The sequence below is a fragment of the Mastigoproctus giganteus genome, chromosome 3 (genome assembly GCF_048544385.1).
Source record: "Mastigoproctus giganteus isolate SK-2022 chromosome 3, ASM4854438v1, whole genome shotgun sequence".
Classification (NCBI taxonomy): Eukaryota; Metazoa; Arthropoda; class Arachnida; order Uropygi; family Thelyphonidae; genus Mastigoproctus; species Mastigoproctus giganteus.
In genome coordinates this window covers 63,833,202-63,851,238 of record NC_143577.1, presented here as the reverse complement: position 1 = coordinate 63,851,238, position 18,037 = coordinate 63,833,202, and the positions used below count along the sequence as shown (strand labels likewise).

At 34.1% G+C, this 18,037-nt stretch overlaps 1 protein-coding gene across 2 annotated transcripts in view; it reads right to left on the bottom strand.

Annotated features, from left to right (window-relative positions):
* The window catches only part of LOC150088050 (uncharacterized), a 209,408-nt gene that overhangs the window by 48,308 nt on the left and 143,063 nt on the right, over positions 1–18,037 (bottom strand). Inside the window, exon 1 of one of the 2 annotated variants that reach the window (XM_090370550.1) lies at positions 15,928–16,051. The exons of the other annotated variant lie outside the window; for it this stretch is intronic. The gene's annotated coding sequence lies outside the window, so the exon portion shown is untranslated. Of the gene's footprint in view, positions 1–15,927; positions 16,052–18,037 lie in introns of those variants that run through there. 2 annotated transcript variants of the gene reach the window in all.

Sequence of the window (18,037 nt, the reverse complement as noted above, 5' to 3'; positions counted from 1 at the left end):
AGGCAATGTTAAGTGGGTCGGAAAAATACTAGCTTTAGGGGGATACACAGAATAATAGATTAACTAGAGTCGCAGACAGATATGAAAAACGTGATTCTTGCATTGCTTCTATTGAAACGTACAGCAGCAGGGGATCTCACGGGCTGCTGTAGGTCATCATGAAATCATGTGCTGTGGGTCATCAAGTAAATACATAGGGGATGCTAGGGTAACATAGGGTAACAATAGGCGCATGCATATTTTCATATTAATTAATGATAGGACTACTGTAACCAATTTTGATGAATTTGGTTTACTGGTCAAATGAATTTGGGTTACTAATCGTCAAATGCAAACATTGGGGATATCATAGATATGGTGTCACCAATAAAGGGGATTCAGAATTTAAATGCCGGCCGAATATCTTAAAATGGGGGATTTTAATTGTCCCGATTTGAAGTGAAACCTCTGGATTGGTTACTCCCACGCTAGCAAAGCTTTAGGTGGATTTATTGGTTGACTGTTTTTTACAGCAGCGTTTTAGAGAGGTAACAAAAAGGAAGCAATATTCTTGATGTAGTTATCAGCAGCAGTTCTTCATGCATTAAAAATATGCAGGTAAAATACCCACTGAATGGGTTATCACATTGAACTGATGCGGGAGTTAATTAAATACATAACTACTGTCAAGGCTAAAAGGAAGGGCTTTTGCTATCGAAAGGGCGAGTACAGTGGTCTCAGACAGTTTTTAAATAATGTATATCGGGGATCATCTATTGATGTTACCAACAGAGAATTCTAAATGTAAAGCAATGAGAGCAATCTGTAAGCTTGACCTGTGTTCCAAGGAAATTATACTGGAGTTAGTAGTCGAATAATAATGCAGCGTTAAAGGAATGCGTTTATAAAACAATCAGAGTACCGATTTGTAAAGGGGAAATCTTGTCTGACCAACCTCATTAGGTACTATGACGCAGGAAGAAAGGAAATGGAAGCAAAAAAGAACACGTTTGTTATCATATATTTGGACTTCAGGAAAGCTTTTGATACTGTTGCACATAAAAGATTGCTGTAGAAATTGGAACAGTGTGATATTAGAGGCAAATCACTGCTCTGAATAAAACGATGGTCGATTTGAAGAATACAGAGTGGTTATCAATGAACGCTGCTCTTCTTGACCATTTGCTAGTTTTGGAAGCCCTCAGGATTCATTGCTTCATCCCCTATTGTTTCCCATATTTAAAGGTTATTTACGAAGTAATATGAAGTTTACCGTCCGAGTTCGCTGTCCTCCCTAAAATCGGATGTAAAAACCCAAGTTCGCGTCCCGTCGATGACTGGAGGAATTTTATAGGCCTTTTTCACAACCTAACTGAGTTGATCGATCTCAGACTAGGGTAGTATGCTTTTCCCCCCGGAAATGCTGGTTTTTATTCAAGCAAACAGAAAATCGACCACAGAACACACACACACAGTTTACAGACAGCATTCACGGAGCAATATGGCCTTAGTCGCTGATGCTCCTAAAATAATGCAAGGTATGATGTGTGAGTAGCAGTGATCCCATAATAACATCCCAATTGGCACTAACGCGCTCATGGTCCTGGAGAACGAATAGGACATAAGAAGGGCAATAAATGTAAAATTGGGCATAACGTCTTCTGAGCAGTGCAGAAAAACTACTAGGACGCTGAATTCTGTCGATAATAAGATTTTTTCCCAGCAGAGATAGGGAACTGAGGATTCCAGACCTGTTTGTAGTACTCAAGGTGCCTTATCATTGCCTTGTACAGCTGAATTATCAATTTGCAGACCTCGTATAATTCGACAGGAATACAAAAGGGTACTCTTACCAACAAAGATCAGTTCTGAAATTTTCTGCATCTTAGGGCTAGGGACTGGTTGAAGTCAAGTGTCTGGACTATAAAGATTTAAAAGCTTTGCTTTAAATCTGGAAGACTTCGCTGAACTGTTTAATGTTTTAAATGAATTGAGCAAACTAATTGCTGATGGAATCCTTGATCTTCCTCGGATAATACACACATAAGTGAACATAAATTTAAAGTGAAACGGTTGGTTCAAGAATATATCTGAGAAAATTTCCTTACAGCTAGAGAGTAATTTATTTCTAGAAGAGATTTCCATCAAATACTATGCATTTGGTAGTTTGAATGAATTTAAGGAAGGATTAGGCATAGTATTACAGAGGATGGAGAGATAATGTGGATAGATTTTATTTTTTTTTATATTTTTAACTAAAGCTGTACAAGCGTGCTTCCTTTCATCATTTGCCACCCCTAATAATAATAACTTTTCTTTGGAACTAATTTAACAGCGTCTAAGTGATATTGAAATGGCACTTTTCCCAATTAGACTTACGTCAATCACGGAAAACTCGTTTCTATTAGAGAATATAAAAAAAAATTGCATTTTCAGATCGGAAGACATGTTGTGCATGGCAGGGTTCTGACCATGCTGTTGATTCTAAATATTTTCAACTCTGGCAGTTATGTATTAATAAAAATCGGGTACAATTTCTCAACGCTTCGAAATTACCTGTTACAATTTCTGAAGCATAACAACAGGTACAACTTAGAGCTGAACTTTAAGCTTAGACAACGACAATAAATCAAATTATAGCGTAGCTGAAATAAAAAAAAAATCTGAACTAGCGTTATAAACTACATCGTATTCATTTGGTAATGCTTACGTTATAAAACATTCGAACAGTTTCTTGTAACAAGAGGCAGGAATGTGTGTACATTTCTCCCATCTAGTCTCTAGTTCAGCTGTAGAAGAAAGGTTTATTCGCGAAGCACTGATCCATGTTTCAGATCATTCCAAAATTGCCACTTTAGCTTCAACGGAATCACTGAGAAGCATACTGTAAACGTGATTCTGCACAAGGATATCGCTTTGGCATAATTTTCATTCAGGAGTTGCAACACACAAACTCATGATAACAAAAGTAAGTTCTCGACAATGGTTATAATGGTGTCATGCTCGCCGAAACTGGGCACTGAGGGAGTGTGAATGCATTGTCCGGAGTTTTCAATCTCGATATATGCTATGAAGATCTGAGGACAGAATGTGCGTCGGTCAACATACAGGAGAACGCTTTTATATGGACTATGTCATCCTATTGTGAAGTTTGGAGGTATTTTCAATCGAAAGGCGTTGGAATACTGATTTCTATAGACTGTCCAACGAACGGACTGTCCTACTACGATATTACAGACATTGCAGCAATCCCCAAAACGAAAGAATTTCAACAGTACAATACTCTCTGCCAAAACGCGCAATGTACGCTCACCATCTTTGAAGAGAACAACGCGCTACTACTGAAATGGCCCACTAAGATCACCGATCGGTGACCCATCGATTATCTATAGGATGAACTGGAGAGGCATGTGCGAAATCGACCATAGACGCCGACTTCACAAGTTGTGCAAAAATATTTCCTGAGTGCGGATTGGTCCAATATTTCGACTGAAACTTGGCAAAACAAAAATTTGATGTTTTTAGTCGCATATAGGAATGACTATTGTCCTAATAATTTTTGATTGTTAGTGTAAATACGTCTTTGCTAACTTAGATATTTCCTACAGCTTTAGCTCCCTAATTAATTAAAAATTGTAGATATCATATATCCTCAGCTTCTATATTTATTGAAATTCAAAATAACATATCTATAAATCAAAATCGCTAATAAAGTCATAAATCAGAAGGGATACAATACATTTCAGTATTGATCAGAGCTATTGGGAAAAGTCCTCTTTCTTTTTCAATAATCTCCAAACTTCGCAACAGATTCAGTTAATATAACCCAGTAATGTAGGCAGCACATGGTGCAGCTGTGTAATGCAGCGATGCATCCTTCACAGGGGAAAGTACTGTGCGTGGATCAATCAGGTTGCTATCAAGTTATATGGCTCAACAGAGAGCTCATGTACAGTTATTTCAGAGCGTTTCTCGTTTATTCTCTCTTCTATGCAAATTTACTTATTTTATAGAATCTAAACTGGGAGACTAATATACACAGTATATTAGTCTGCCATTTACTATAAATTGCTTGATCTAAAGATTTATAAAACAGTCAAATCAAAATCACCGTACAGGCGTACTGAATTTACTCTGCCGAACAATTTTAAATTTATTCTCTAAGTAGATGAACCTTAGCATTGCACAGTGTGTACATAACCGAGTGATTTTGTTATTTCCTTTTCTGTAAATAAGAATATCCAAATACTATTAAGTTTCAAAGGCATTTCTAGTGTATAATTGGAAGTATTGACACGTCGTCATAATTTTATCGCATACTCACGACCTTTGTGGATTTTTGAGGTCTGCAAGAGCTTTATGTATATATTCAAATGAAATGTGTAACCAGGCAAAATATGTTTCGAACTTCAAAACATATTTTAGAAGTGTTAAACAAAAATGCAAATTTACTCCAAATTACAAATTATGGTATTTTGCAATATGTGCACCGGGGTTTTAATTTAATTTAATTTATTCGGATAAAATCGCTTTATATTTGAATAAAATCGATAGCAAATTCCGAGATCTCTATAAAATTAAATTATCACAAAGACAAACTTAAAAAAAAAGTACACTATCGAGATTCATGGAATATCAAATGAGATTATAATCAGTTTGATATCTCATATAGTACGTAATCAATATAGAAGGGGTTTGTTATTTGTGATATCAAGCAGATGAGACTATGACGAATACAAATGCATTACGCAACATGCAAGACGCCAGTTGGCTATTATCCCGAAAATGTAAATAGTAATATCATTAACCAGTACTTTGTATTTTCTGGTCTGGAGATTAAGGATGACAAGATATGATCCTGTATATTGTCTCAGTTGACGGACTAAGATACTGAATATTCTCGCTGGAGTAAATTATACATATTGTGGAAATAATCCAGTCTGATTCAAGTAGGTGGTTGTTTCAGTGAAAGCTGGGTTTAATATCGTTTCATATTTGGTAATAGCCTAAAACTAGAGAACATTTGAAGATGATAATTTCATCAATTATTGCAATGATTAGAAAGAAATAACCTAAGTGTGCTATTATGTATATTTAAATGACTTATTTTGGTAAGTTAAAGTTTCTTGAAAGTTTAAAGGTCAAATATCAAACCCTCCACCAATTTTAGACTGATATAAATGGTCATTTTAGCATCACGTTCTTGCTTACCAGTTTAGATACACTAAAATCCAGTTAAAAGTAATTTTGTTCCGGTGGGGACGGTTACACGAAATTTCTTTCTAATGATTTTCATAGAAAATTTTCAACATTTTTCTGCTAATACGAAAATTCAACTTTAGTTATCGAAAATTTTTCCTTTCGAATTTCACTGAATTAATTCGATTATTTCTGCCGATCGAGTGAGGCGGATACGCAAAGTTTCTACAATGAAGGATTTATTCACAAACAAAACGTGGGCGCTTTATTTGCTCTCTATGTATACGCTTTCTTTATGTTTTCCTTGATTTGAGCATTTTTATCTTCTATGAAAAGTGGAAAGAAATGTCTTTAACCAGATTTGTTTTCGTATATCATCTGATTCTTTTTATTGTGGATACGCCATGTAATTGCGAACCAGAACAGAATAGGGATTAAAAGAACATAATTCAGAAATAGCAGCAGCAGCAGGATACTCTACCTTTCTGCCAGTTTTTAGAAGTTGGGATTCGAATCTTTTTGATAAAGCGAGCAAGTGGAGAGATCCTTCCTAGCGGGTTTGACTTTGGTCTCAAATGAAGTGTTGGGTTCATCTGTATCTTTCATTCCTCAGAGAGAGAGAGAGAGAGACCAACTAGCCTCAGGACATACAGTATATGTGCTGCATGCTATTAACATTTAATATTTAGAACGAGCATGCACCGTTATAAATCATACTTATTTTGTAGTATATATAATGCTATAATAATAAGATAATGCGTCGATATATAAATAATAATCGCATTAATAAGACGTTTTATTCCAGATAAAAAAAATTTCAAAGTTGAGAAGAGTTTCTTTATTTATTTATTTATTTATTTGTCGCACCTTCTTTTCCTTCGAAAAGATAAAAATGCATTTTGCAATCATTTAAATCTTTATAAATGTTCAAAAGCACGAGATGATAGGCAAAAGCCTGAAGCGAGAAAATTATACAAAAAGAAAACATTAATTCAAAGGTGAAACGCAATTGTATAACTTACATTTTATGAAGATATTCCATTTCCTTCAAATGACGTACATTTTTCGTTCCTATCTCCGAAATTAACTTAAGAGGAACAGAGATATTTACCGCTTATATGTAAATCCTCTGACAACGATTAACATACACAACCGTGAATAAAGATGAGTAGATGGGGCTATTTCAATTATAGTGAAAAAAATCATATGCGTGATGAAATTTACAAATATTAAGGAAGTACTGTGGTTGTACGCCGCATGGCAAAAAAAAGCAAGCGAAGTTTTCTAAATAATGCAGCTTCTGAATTGATTACTTGTTCTAAAAGTAGATTCTTGCTTCTGTCTCTCTTTGCAGATGCATAAATTCTTCTTTTATATTCAGCATTCACACAAAGGGGACTGATCGTTCACCGGATGAGCATTTAGTGATCCACAGTATTATTGATTGACCAGTCATGTTGAGTGCACGAGATAGAAGCGGATATAAAACACTGACCATACCACAAGATTTTCTGCTACTCGATAAATTCAAAATTAAATGTAAACACCCAGCTAGAAAGTAAAGTTACAAACGTTTCTATATTCGTTTCATTAATCTGCCATACTAAATTAGATCTAGAACCAGATATATAACACCTTAAAATTAAGTGCATCTACTTGGTTATCCAATTATTCCCTGTTTCAAGTAGGCGCAGCTGCTTCAACCAGCGACCTAGTAAAATTAATATCAGAAACAATTTCAGTATTACTCATTTGAGGAATGTAATTAGCTGAGTATCCCTATCAAACTTAAAGCATACTTCAGCAGTAATATTGATTTGGAAGAGCATTGATTTAAAAGAGAAGGCAGGTGAGTCTTCTAAGAGGCTGCGCACCAGGACGTTTCTTATAATTCATGGGCACCTTCACCGGCACTTTCAGGCAGAGTATTTTCTTGGTAAATTATTGAGTAGCTTCGTGCGTTTATGAACAACTTGTTTGTTAGTGACTATCCAGTAAAACTATTGCAAATATAGGTTGCGTAACCTTTGAGAAATTACAACTTTATATTGTTCTTTTATATGATTAAGATAATAATGTAGGCCAAATTTTGAGGAGTAGTTTTACTTCGACCCTCAAAGGAAAACCTCAACTGGAAACTGTGGCAAGTAACTAAATTGAACGGGGAATCAAAATAATAAAGAAACAATAAAAACCAATTAAGCAATAGATTTCTTTCTTCGTTATTATTGAGAAAGCCTAACATCTGCTTCATTTTAACGATTGTATGAGAGTAAATGTATTCTTCCTAGTGGCAGCTGCAGCTACTGAAATTCAAAAATTTTATTTATAAAAGGCTCACTTCATACATAACGACTCTATTTATATACTGGACAGAAACGCTGGAATCAGTTCGCCTTTTGGATAATTTACAGAAATGGCTAAATGGAAGATAAATTTCAAAAACTATTGTTAAAATTAGTTTTATATGCAGTCTGTTTATTTACTGAGTTGGAAATAGCCTTCCAATAAACAAAAATACAACGTGGACGGATAGGTTGGACTTGGGACATTTGGGCTAATTTCTGCTTTTCAAATTAATTGTATGATCTGGTTCCACTAATAAACTAAGGTATTTAACAAAAACAACAACAAAATTAACGCTCAAATTACTTATACTAAGACAAATCGATGCGCATAATTTTAATGAGCGGTTCCTTGCCACAACGAATCTCTCCAACATATCACTACTCAATTATTCTCTGAAATTCGATTTTTTTAATTCCTTGTATGCTGCTGTTGCCTTAATTCTGGTTTTCAAACTGATGCATCCCTTCCTATGATAATACCAAAATATGATATGCATGATTATATGATTTTTATATCGTAATTATTTGATGATTATTACAAATTGAAATACTCTATTTTAAACGGGATAGGTTCTATATTCTCATAGATACAAGTATGTAAAAGATGAAATGGTTGAGCTATCATTTAAAACAAAAAATAACGTATAAAATTATGTTAATTTTATTTTTTCTTGCTTTATTTTGTAACATCCAGCACCATTTGTACAATAATCGTGGCTGAAATTATGAAAGCGATGTTAAACTGTCGATTGCGTTAAAATCATTCATTCCCATGAAAGCCTTCTTCATTTCTGGTATTCTGCAAGAAAAGATAATTTTATCAAACAAATCATAATCCAGACATTTTGCCGAAGGTGTAAATTATTATACTTTCATCATCATGAACTGACCATAGCATTTTTGGATAATTTATTTGCTTGGAAAATTGAATTTCAATGTTATTGGTTAATTTATTTAATTGTAAAATTTTGTCGCATTTTGTGGCGTCGTATCGATGACACAACATGCGAAAACGTAGTTGGCTCCTTAAGGTGAAAAAAAGTGGTGTCCCAGTATGTTCTTAAGGAGAAGGTTGGGCAATATAATACTATACTGTTTCTGGAGAAACAGTATCGTATTTCCAACAGAATGCCCAAAAGGTAAGACTAAATTTTGATTCCCAACAGAATGTCCAAAAGGTAAGATCAAATCCTTTGTAGCTGACGCTGAGCATAAACAGAACATTTTTGTTTATGTGGACTTGAGTCTCTACTAAAAACTATAAAACAACTTGGACAAGCATTTTTTTTAATAATAGCAGACATTAATTCCTTTTAAGGATTTATCTTCTCGACAGCGTTTGAATTAATCAACAGAAATCTAGGTCAGTCAAGAACTGAATGTAAGATACAGAAAAAGTCTTTTGGGTTCATTTTTTACCGATCTTCTTGACATAAAACTGAAGTTCGAAAAAGTTTATTTTCTAATGGAACTTCTTGGGCAAAGAGCACAAATGAGAACTCCAGTTGACAGGAAACTGAACAAAACGAAATAAATAACTTTACTTATAGTACCATTAAAAAAAAGTTCTAAAGTTAGATCATTAGGCAAAATGCATAAAAGAAGACTTATTCCATAGATCATCGTGTGACCATGATAGTCTGCCAAAAATCAACGAATCGTAAAGCGCATGTCTGCTCTATTTATTGAACTGAGATTTATTACGCATCTATCCCTTAACAACAAAATCAGTGTAAGTTGTTTATCGCCTGCTGAATTACCATTGTTTGGCAATTTGCCAAGTCTTGCATTATCCAGAGTGAATGCATCGATATTTCCATCGAAGGTCGTGCGAAGAGTGGAGCTACCCTGCACTCAGATTCATATATTTGTGGCATTATTCGCTTCAGCTTGGACCAGCAGTGAATTGCTGTGGAAAGCTTAATAAAAAAATACTTCGAGTCTATGCTTAATAATTATCAGCCTGCGTGCTCTCTTAAATCGGAGTTTTGATGTATTTGTGAAAGGAACTGAGCAGCGAAGCAGCTCTGAAAAGAGGTATAAATATTTATTTGCATACTAGGAAATCTTGTTACGAACGAAGGCGTAAAGGAGAATAAAACGCCGTAATATATTTCTCCGCATATGTCTACTAAATTCTTATCTTCACATTAGGGTACCATCAAAACAGGATCCGTGCGATGTATATTTATAGGAGGAAGATATTAATCTCCGTATGATGCCAACCAATTTAAGTCTAAAAATTGCGTGTTTTGGCGACAAAAATATCATCTTTAACGCATCAATCTTTTCGAAAATTTGGTAAAGCGCTCCAAGGGATTATGCGAGTCGATGAAAGAAGCTAAAGTACGCATTAAAGAGGAAAATATGGGACAAGTAATAGAAAGGAAAATAATATATATGTGCTACATGAAATTTTGAAAGATTCAGTTGCCTAAAAGAGCCAAAAAGAATTTTCATTCACAATATAAGACTTTTTGTTTCTGTTTGGAGTCTCTGGAAATTTTTTAAACAATAAAATGTAAAGCCATTTTCGGCTTTACTGAAATACACAGTAATTGGAAAGGGTGTATAAGATTCGGTAAACATACGACATATTGTAGTGAAGAAGGATTTATTATGATATGCCATGTTTGCTCGGGACCAGGCCTGGAGTGGTCCATTGTTGTTGTAGAGTATTTTAGGAGCATTAGTGACTAAGGCCATATGCTCTATGTATAGTGTATTACGTATAGTCTGCGGTTGAATTACCGACACCATCCTACCAATATCTGAGACCGACTAACTCGGCCACTTTGTAAAAAGGCAACTCTACTACCCACGAGGGCGGAAGTGGGCCATACCCCGCACGATTTAACATATTCTATTATTAAGAACAACCATATGATCCTTAATAATAGAATAAATTATTAATAACTGTTTTTAAAAGTAACAAAATCGGTATAAAATCCAAACGGAAACAGGGTTATGAAGTTAACATAGAAGTTGGTTTAGAATATTGTCTGTTAATTGTGGAAATAATAAAAGTAATTTCACCTGTTGCACTTTTACATTAAAATGTTAAGTATAATAAACACAAAATTGAAAGGAGTACTAACAGAACATTAATATAGTGTTATATGTAGCCACAAATACATCGTAAAGTGTTTTAAAATAATATACACAGGTGGCTTTAGTATGACAGTATTACTTTTAGCACAAACCACAGCATTAAAGTTTAGTATTTTCTATACTCAATGCATATTAAGAATTATCCTGACTTCTTATCTCACTTGGCATAAGCACGTCACAAATTCTGCGTCTGAAAAAATTGGAGTTTCGTTTTCTTTCTTGGCATTACTTTTCTTCTAAACAAATATTCACTTTGTCTAAATCTCAAATTGCTTTTAACATGGAATATTGTTATTACACTGGAATTATGACCCAAAACCTCTCTCAGTGTTCTCTATTTCATTTTCAAAAAAGGGCAATCGTATTAATTGATACCATCACTTTTTTTGTCTCATAGACGTCCAGTTTCTTCTGCATGCCATTTCTCTAGAGTCTAGATGCTTCCAAGGGCACACTTCTTCGAAACTGGCATTTATAATTCTCCATTTCACTTTCAGACTAGTCCAATCAAGTGCCACAATCAATCAACTCTATAAACAATCAAAATTCAACTCCAAGGAGAGTCAAAATCCAAATCTTTCTACAATATACAGAAATTGAATTCTAATACTAACAAGCAACTTCTGTCTCTTAGCCTTCAACCCATGATGTTACTGTAGGTTCCAATATATTTCTTGTTTGGTAGTTTTAATTAAAAAATAATTATATTAAAGAATTAAGCAATACACTTGTTCGACTCCCTCAATGAAGAAATGCAAGATAACAGTTTGAAACGCTTATCTATATGCACAAGTAACAGAGCATAAATATTATAACGTTATGTATTAAAGCAAAAAACTTAAGGTTAAGTTTTGTGTTTAAATATTACGTTCTTTTTTTAATTACTGGCTAGATTAATTTGGACGGTGCGATGGAAAAGTAAAGTTAGTTTTTGGAACATGAAGCAAAAAAAAAAAAACGTTATCCAGGACGAAAAGTGTAATGACGCATATATTCGTTGTACGCGTGGGCTTAATCTTTCGATTATAGAAGAGATGAAGAGATTATTGTGTGTTTTACTTGGCTAGAAGAAAATATCAGAAAGAAAAGAACTTTCGGTGTCAGCGACCAAGGCATGAAGAGAATAGATTGCTACCCAAAGACAAGATGAGGATGCATGGGTTCATTAAAATGATAAAAGGAAAACGAATACAGAAAATTAAAGCGTGCAAACTCTTTCTTTACAGACAAAGAAAAGGAGGGAAAAAAACAGAAAGTGATTCCTCATAACAATGGTTTAATTAGGAATGGTTTTTTTCCCTTCCTCTGTTTCTTTGTCAATAACTGCTACGGCAATTTAACCAAGTATCGTGCACGATCGTCAAAGAATAGATATTTGGTTACCTTAAAGCTTTTTAATTCCAAATGTTAATGACTCACTTTCTTTGAATAGTTTGGGAGAACGTTTTATTTTAAATAATTTTATTCAACGTACTGTACAGTAAATATTCACGTATAGCCCATAATAAATTATTTAAAATAATGTAGGTGAATGATATTACGCAGTTCGAATTGACGTGAAAAAATATCCATAATTACTGGCGTTTGATTCAAAGATCATTAAAATAAATGGGAATTACGACTTGTAATTGAAACATTTCAGCAGTAAGAAACACCAAATAAGAGTATATACAAATAAATGATCACCATAAAGTTAATGGATAGGTTTATTCTTGTTTTTTTTCTTTTGTTGGAGTTGAATTAACCTGAAACTCGTAAATGATAATTTGCTGCCCGTAATTATGGTGTCATTAGAAGTAAACATAGACAATTAGACAAAGGAATCGATAATAATGGGCTTTCATTATGAGTGGTGTGTGTACCTCAGCTATCTTGATGGTGATGGGATGTCCCTTATAATATATTGACTAACAGCACTCAGTACTGAATTATATATAAATTATGGAGAAATTTCCGTATAGAGTTACTCTACCGTCTCATTACTTGAATCACTGGGGATACAAAAAGAGCTGGAGCCACGTGACTCATGTTTTCGTCAATGATTCTTAGTAAAAAATGTAAAAACAAATGTAAATTAGGTAACTGACCACGCTCTCACGAAATTTTAAATGGCTTATTGAGTTTGCGAAATATATTAGCAAAAATCGTGAAATCCGTTGTAGGAAAAATAAATAATGATTTAATTCGGCATAAAAAATCTACTGTTCCAAACAAAAATCAGTATTAAAGTGCTAATCATTGTTTACAAAAACTTGGGAAGAGTAGATAAAGTAACTGGTTAAAGGTTTATTTTATAAAACCCTGCATGCCAGAGGCGCCTTCCGTAAATGGCGTAGAATGCTAAACATTCTTTCGCACCTGAGCTGTGGATATTGATCCAGAATTTGAGGAGGTGGGGGTGACATACACATTACACTAAGCGCCGTTCTGCTAAACTCACACGATGGAAACCAGTTGCTAAGCGATTGTTTAAAGTTGTCCGGCAGCGACACACTAAAACAGTACAAGGATCAATGAAAGCGAATAACCTCGCGAAAAATTGATTTCTTTTTTTTTTTACATTTCAAGATAAGGCGTACAATATTAATAAAACCACGAAGATAACTTAATCCGAAGAAAAAAAAATTTCTAAATACACTTCTTTGTAATAATCCGTGATAATACGCATCCCTTGCTAATTTTATTCCGAGTGAGCAGAAGACTTGAGAAAAATCCAGAAAATTGGCCAAAATTTCGACGCAACTCCCAAGTTACCATAAACGACTATTCTGACATCCGTGACTTTCTTTCCTTAACCTAGTTAAACCTAAACAAAAATAACAATGCGCAAGCCAGCTGCTAGTCATTGCTGAGTTCTTGAATAATAGGACAAATCGTTATATTGGTCACCACAGACTTAATAATACGAACACCTTTCGGCAAGTACTATTCAACACATCAACTCTTCTTGGGTACGGGCACTCAAATCACTAGATCAGTCAGTCCTGTTACCTTTATTATTTAAAGTCACTGTTTACTGAATATTCTAACAACACAGGTACCTGAAGTGTACCGATTTCGAAGCTAGAATATTCATTGCAAGATGTGCAAAATGTATTATGAAGGATTTCGAGTAATCATATTTCCCAACGACGTCTCTTGAATATTACTGTCAAGGGAGGGTTAATTTCAAGGAGTACCAAACGTAGTGAGACTGGCGTTTTTTTGAAATTAAAAATAATACATTTATAGTTATTTTGTTGTTTTAGCAGATCTAAGTAGCAGACTACTACAGTAATGGAAGGCATTGCTTTGAGTTGCCTAATTTAGAAATATTTTTAAACACTTTAGAACCAACAAGCAATATTCTTAATGGGAAAAGAAGCCTTTAAAAAGAACACGTCCAAAGTACACGCTTCACTATCCTTGTTCTCAGCGAATAAAAGCTTATATGCTTAACCACACTTAAGTAGCACTATCTGTTGAGTAATTTGCCTGGATAATCCTCGTATGGATAACTGGCATCTTAATGCACATTACTTCTAATGGAAGCTAAATCAGAAAAAGAATACGAAGAAAAATAGGAGGATATTCAAAAAAATTCACATAATTTGAATAGAAACGCATAAATTATATTTTACTTTTCTTATAGAAAGAGCAAATTTTTCTCCAAAAATTTCATCCATCAGAGGAACGCGTCGCATTTAAATATTGATAAACAAAATGAAAAAAAGCTGGTTTTATTTTGATTTTGAAGAAACGAAACCAAAACAGGTCTTTATAGCGTTGATTTTTTTTAGTGAAATACGTTGTCCTTTTTTGATTCCTGGATCGTGCCTAAGGAAAATATTCTCAGCCTTCTCTTTTAAGGCAGTAGGTGAGAGAAAACTGACTCTTCAACAGATGGAACAGTAATATTTTACCAGCTTTGTTCAAAAGAAGTGAAGTGTTGTAAACCTTCCAGTTGAATTCATGCGCAAGAAGTGCCGCTCACAATACTATAAAGACGAATAAAGGTAAAATACCCCAGCTAATTGTACTTCTTTTAAATCTCGGTTTGTTTTTTCAAGATATGGGTCTGAATTTGTAGTAATATGCCATTCAAAAAACTGCGATCTTTCTATTCATCCTTGAAGAAATTATTTGTCCATCAAAGAACTCCTGTCCTGAAGAATTCAATTCTACTCAAAAGAATATGTAAATGTTTATCACAGAATAAAATATAACCTGTTCGCCAAGGCAGCTGATAAGTTTTGTATTAATTTATGTGCTGATAAGTTTTGTCTGCACATAAATAAATACAGAACGCAAATAAATTGTGTTTTATTATTAGGTTTAGTTTTTAAGCTATTTTTATTTATTTTTATTAAATCTGTAGAGAATAAAATATTTTCCGAATAATACATATTTTATGCATTCATAGTTAATTGTTTTGTTATTTTTATAGAATTAATGGTTAATATTGAAAAAGAATGCGCTTTTCATATGCTCAGGTTGATTTTTCATAAACAAAAGTTTTATTACGTTTAATTTTAAAATATCAGATGCATTATTTTATAATTCATTGACCGAAATATAATTTTATGATATTAGCTTGTATTTATCTCTTCATTTATAATGTGTTTAAATAATTTTAAGGAAAAACAATCGCCATTATTAAAAAGAAAATCACTTTCTTGTGATATTATGCATTCGCTATATCAGTCACTGCATTTCGAAATGAAATCCATCTGCGAAAGTCAGAAAACTACCACACGTTTCCTGTTAAAGCTTATCTACATATATCAGCGCGAATGCGGGATTCACAGTAACTTCTTTTTTCATGCAAATTCGAGCAGTGCGCATCTAATGTAAAGAACACTGTTTATAAATAGAATTGTCACCTCTCGCTCAAGAAATTCATGCATTCTGCTAGTGATTCCGATCTCTAGACTTCTGCGAAACTTTCATTGCTTGAGGCAATCAGAGTAAACAGATAGAAGGAGGGGAAGCTCACACATTGGAAAGGAACAGTGAAATTGAAATCAAGTTTACTTTAAAAAAAAAAAAAACCATGACTCGTATTTAAAAATTCGCCATTAAAATATCCAGTCCCAAGGAGATTAACATATAAAATACTAATTTCTGTTCTTTTTCACTCGTTAAAATGAATCAGAGCAACCTTGCATCTGAAATCCCCTGGATTTCAAATGAACGCCATTGCTACTAGAGAAAGGGGTAATTAATTTCAGCCTGAAAGTGATCTATGGACTAGTCAATTTCTGAAAACAATAATATACGCTAGTATAACGAAATAAGAAACACTAAATACATTTCTTGTTTTGTTTTCCTTCCTTCTTCCTTTAACTGTTTTAATGTCTCAACAAGGAAACTGTCTTCATAAGGGATTATTATATTTTATAGTCCTCACTGCGACTTTATAGAGGGATTTGAGCGATTCTGCTGCTGTTGGAAGCATTTCTGGAGTCCCGGTTTTTGCGATCCCTTTCAAGTAAGCTGGGATTTATCCTGAAATGACATGAAATCACCGCCCTTTAAGTCCAAAAATCTTATTTCGAAAACAAGAAGAAATCATAGGAACTATATCTAAAGACAACAGAGAATATGGGACTACACCCATGTTATGTGTAGAGTCATTTCCGGTCGTGTAATTTAGCCTTTATCTGCGGTGAAGGCAATATTAATGACACTTGCAGTTATGCCCTAGGCAAGACTGATTGATATCTGAGGTTTAGTTGATGCAACGAGGAGTCACATGACAAAGGTCTTACCGCTTATAAATATATGGTTTAATAGGGGTTTACCACTTCGAAAACTTGCTCTTTTTGCAAAATTTCACAAACATTTGAGGAAAACCTTCAGTTTTATTTTAAATGAATTTTTCCTTTAATTAAAATAATAGTCTCGATTCCAACTGTGCTACCCATTACTCGTGGGTAGCACAGTTGGTATAATCACCGTCCTCCGTCCCACACCGGTTGGAAAAGACTTCAGTTCGATCCATTTAGTGACACGTGGAATTTTTATGGGTATTTTTCACAAAGTGGCTGCGTTAGTCTCTCTTAGGAGAGGGCAGCATGGTTTTAACTCCTGGGTTTTTTGTCCAGCAAACGAGCATAATTGACCATAGAACAAACGCAATTTACAGACATATCATATATGGTGCAAAATGGCCTAAGTTGTAGATGCTCCTAAAACTACAGCAATAACAACTAAAACTAAGTCTGGATTGCACAATGATAAATTCTGTCGGCGCAGTTTGACCATAGTTTGACCACCCTTGCACCATTAAAGCTCTACTCCAACAACAACAACAAATTCTGTAATGTAGGGAAAATATTAAAACCCTACTTTCATACTTTATCCAGGAGTAGGAATATCAGAGTAAAAATAATAGAGAACTGGTACCCAGCGTGTTTTATAAGCAAGTGTATTAGAACTCGTTTTTATTTTTAAATATATTAAATAAACAAATCTTTATTACATAGAAATACAAAGAGCACAACAATAATACTAATAATATTCGCAATCTTAAGTATATATTTGTTAAAGGGAGTTAATAAGCAAGGGGCTCAGATACATCACTCGAAATCAAATAAACATACACCTACTGCAAAAATATTAATACTTCACGAATATAAGGCAGCAGTGCAAAACCTGCAGGCTTCACTTTAGTTTTTTTAGCTGTACAGTCAATACCTGCTTGGAAGATATAAATTTGAAAAATTACAATTTTTAAATATGCCATCCGTAAAACAAAATTGGCAACTTTTAAAAGCCTCACTTTCTTTATTGATGTTCTCTACATTAATAGGAAGAATATTTTCACCATCGACTGTCTTCAATATCTTCATTTCGACTATTTCTTGGACGTTTTGTTTTATTTGCTGGTATTACTTGCTCATTACGCCTTAAGCGATGAAACGAGCTGGTCCCCGTGTTCTAGGATGTAATCTCTGTCACAAACTCGTGTCCTGTTTTAAAAATTTGGTAATTTTTTTCCAGAGGTAATTCCTCTTCTCATCTCTACCTGGGCGATGTTCATTTTGTACGTCTGTAAACTCTATTGCAATTTATTTTTTTTTTTAAATTCCACAGTTTGGTAACTGTTAGGAACCGGACATATGTTTGTATGTATTTATTTTTAGATCCAGAATCGAACTTGAAAGTAGGCCGCACATATTTTGAAACACTTTCTACAAGGAAGTGGTGGGGAGGGGATTTTACTCTGAGGATTAACCGATAACTGAAACTAATACCCCGCACGCAGTCAGCATTTGGAGAAATGCTTTTTGCAGATTTATCTCGGTTGCTTAAAAATTCTTGATGCAGAATCCCATCAATGCCATAGACGTGATTATGCTTCTGTTGAGAGTGGGGTGGATACACTTACAACTGACTGAATATTCTACATTTTTTGT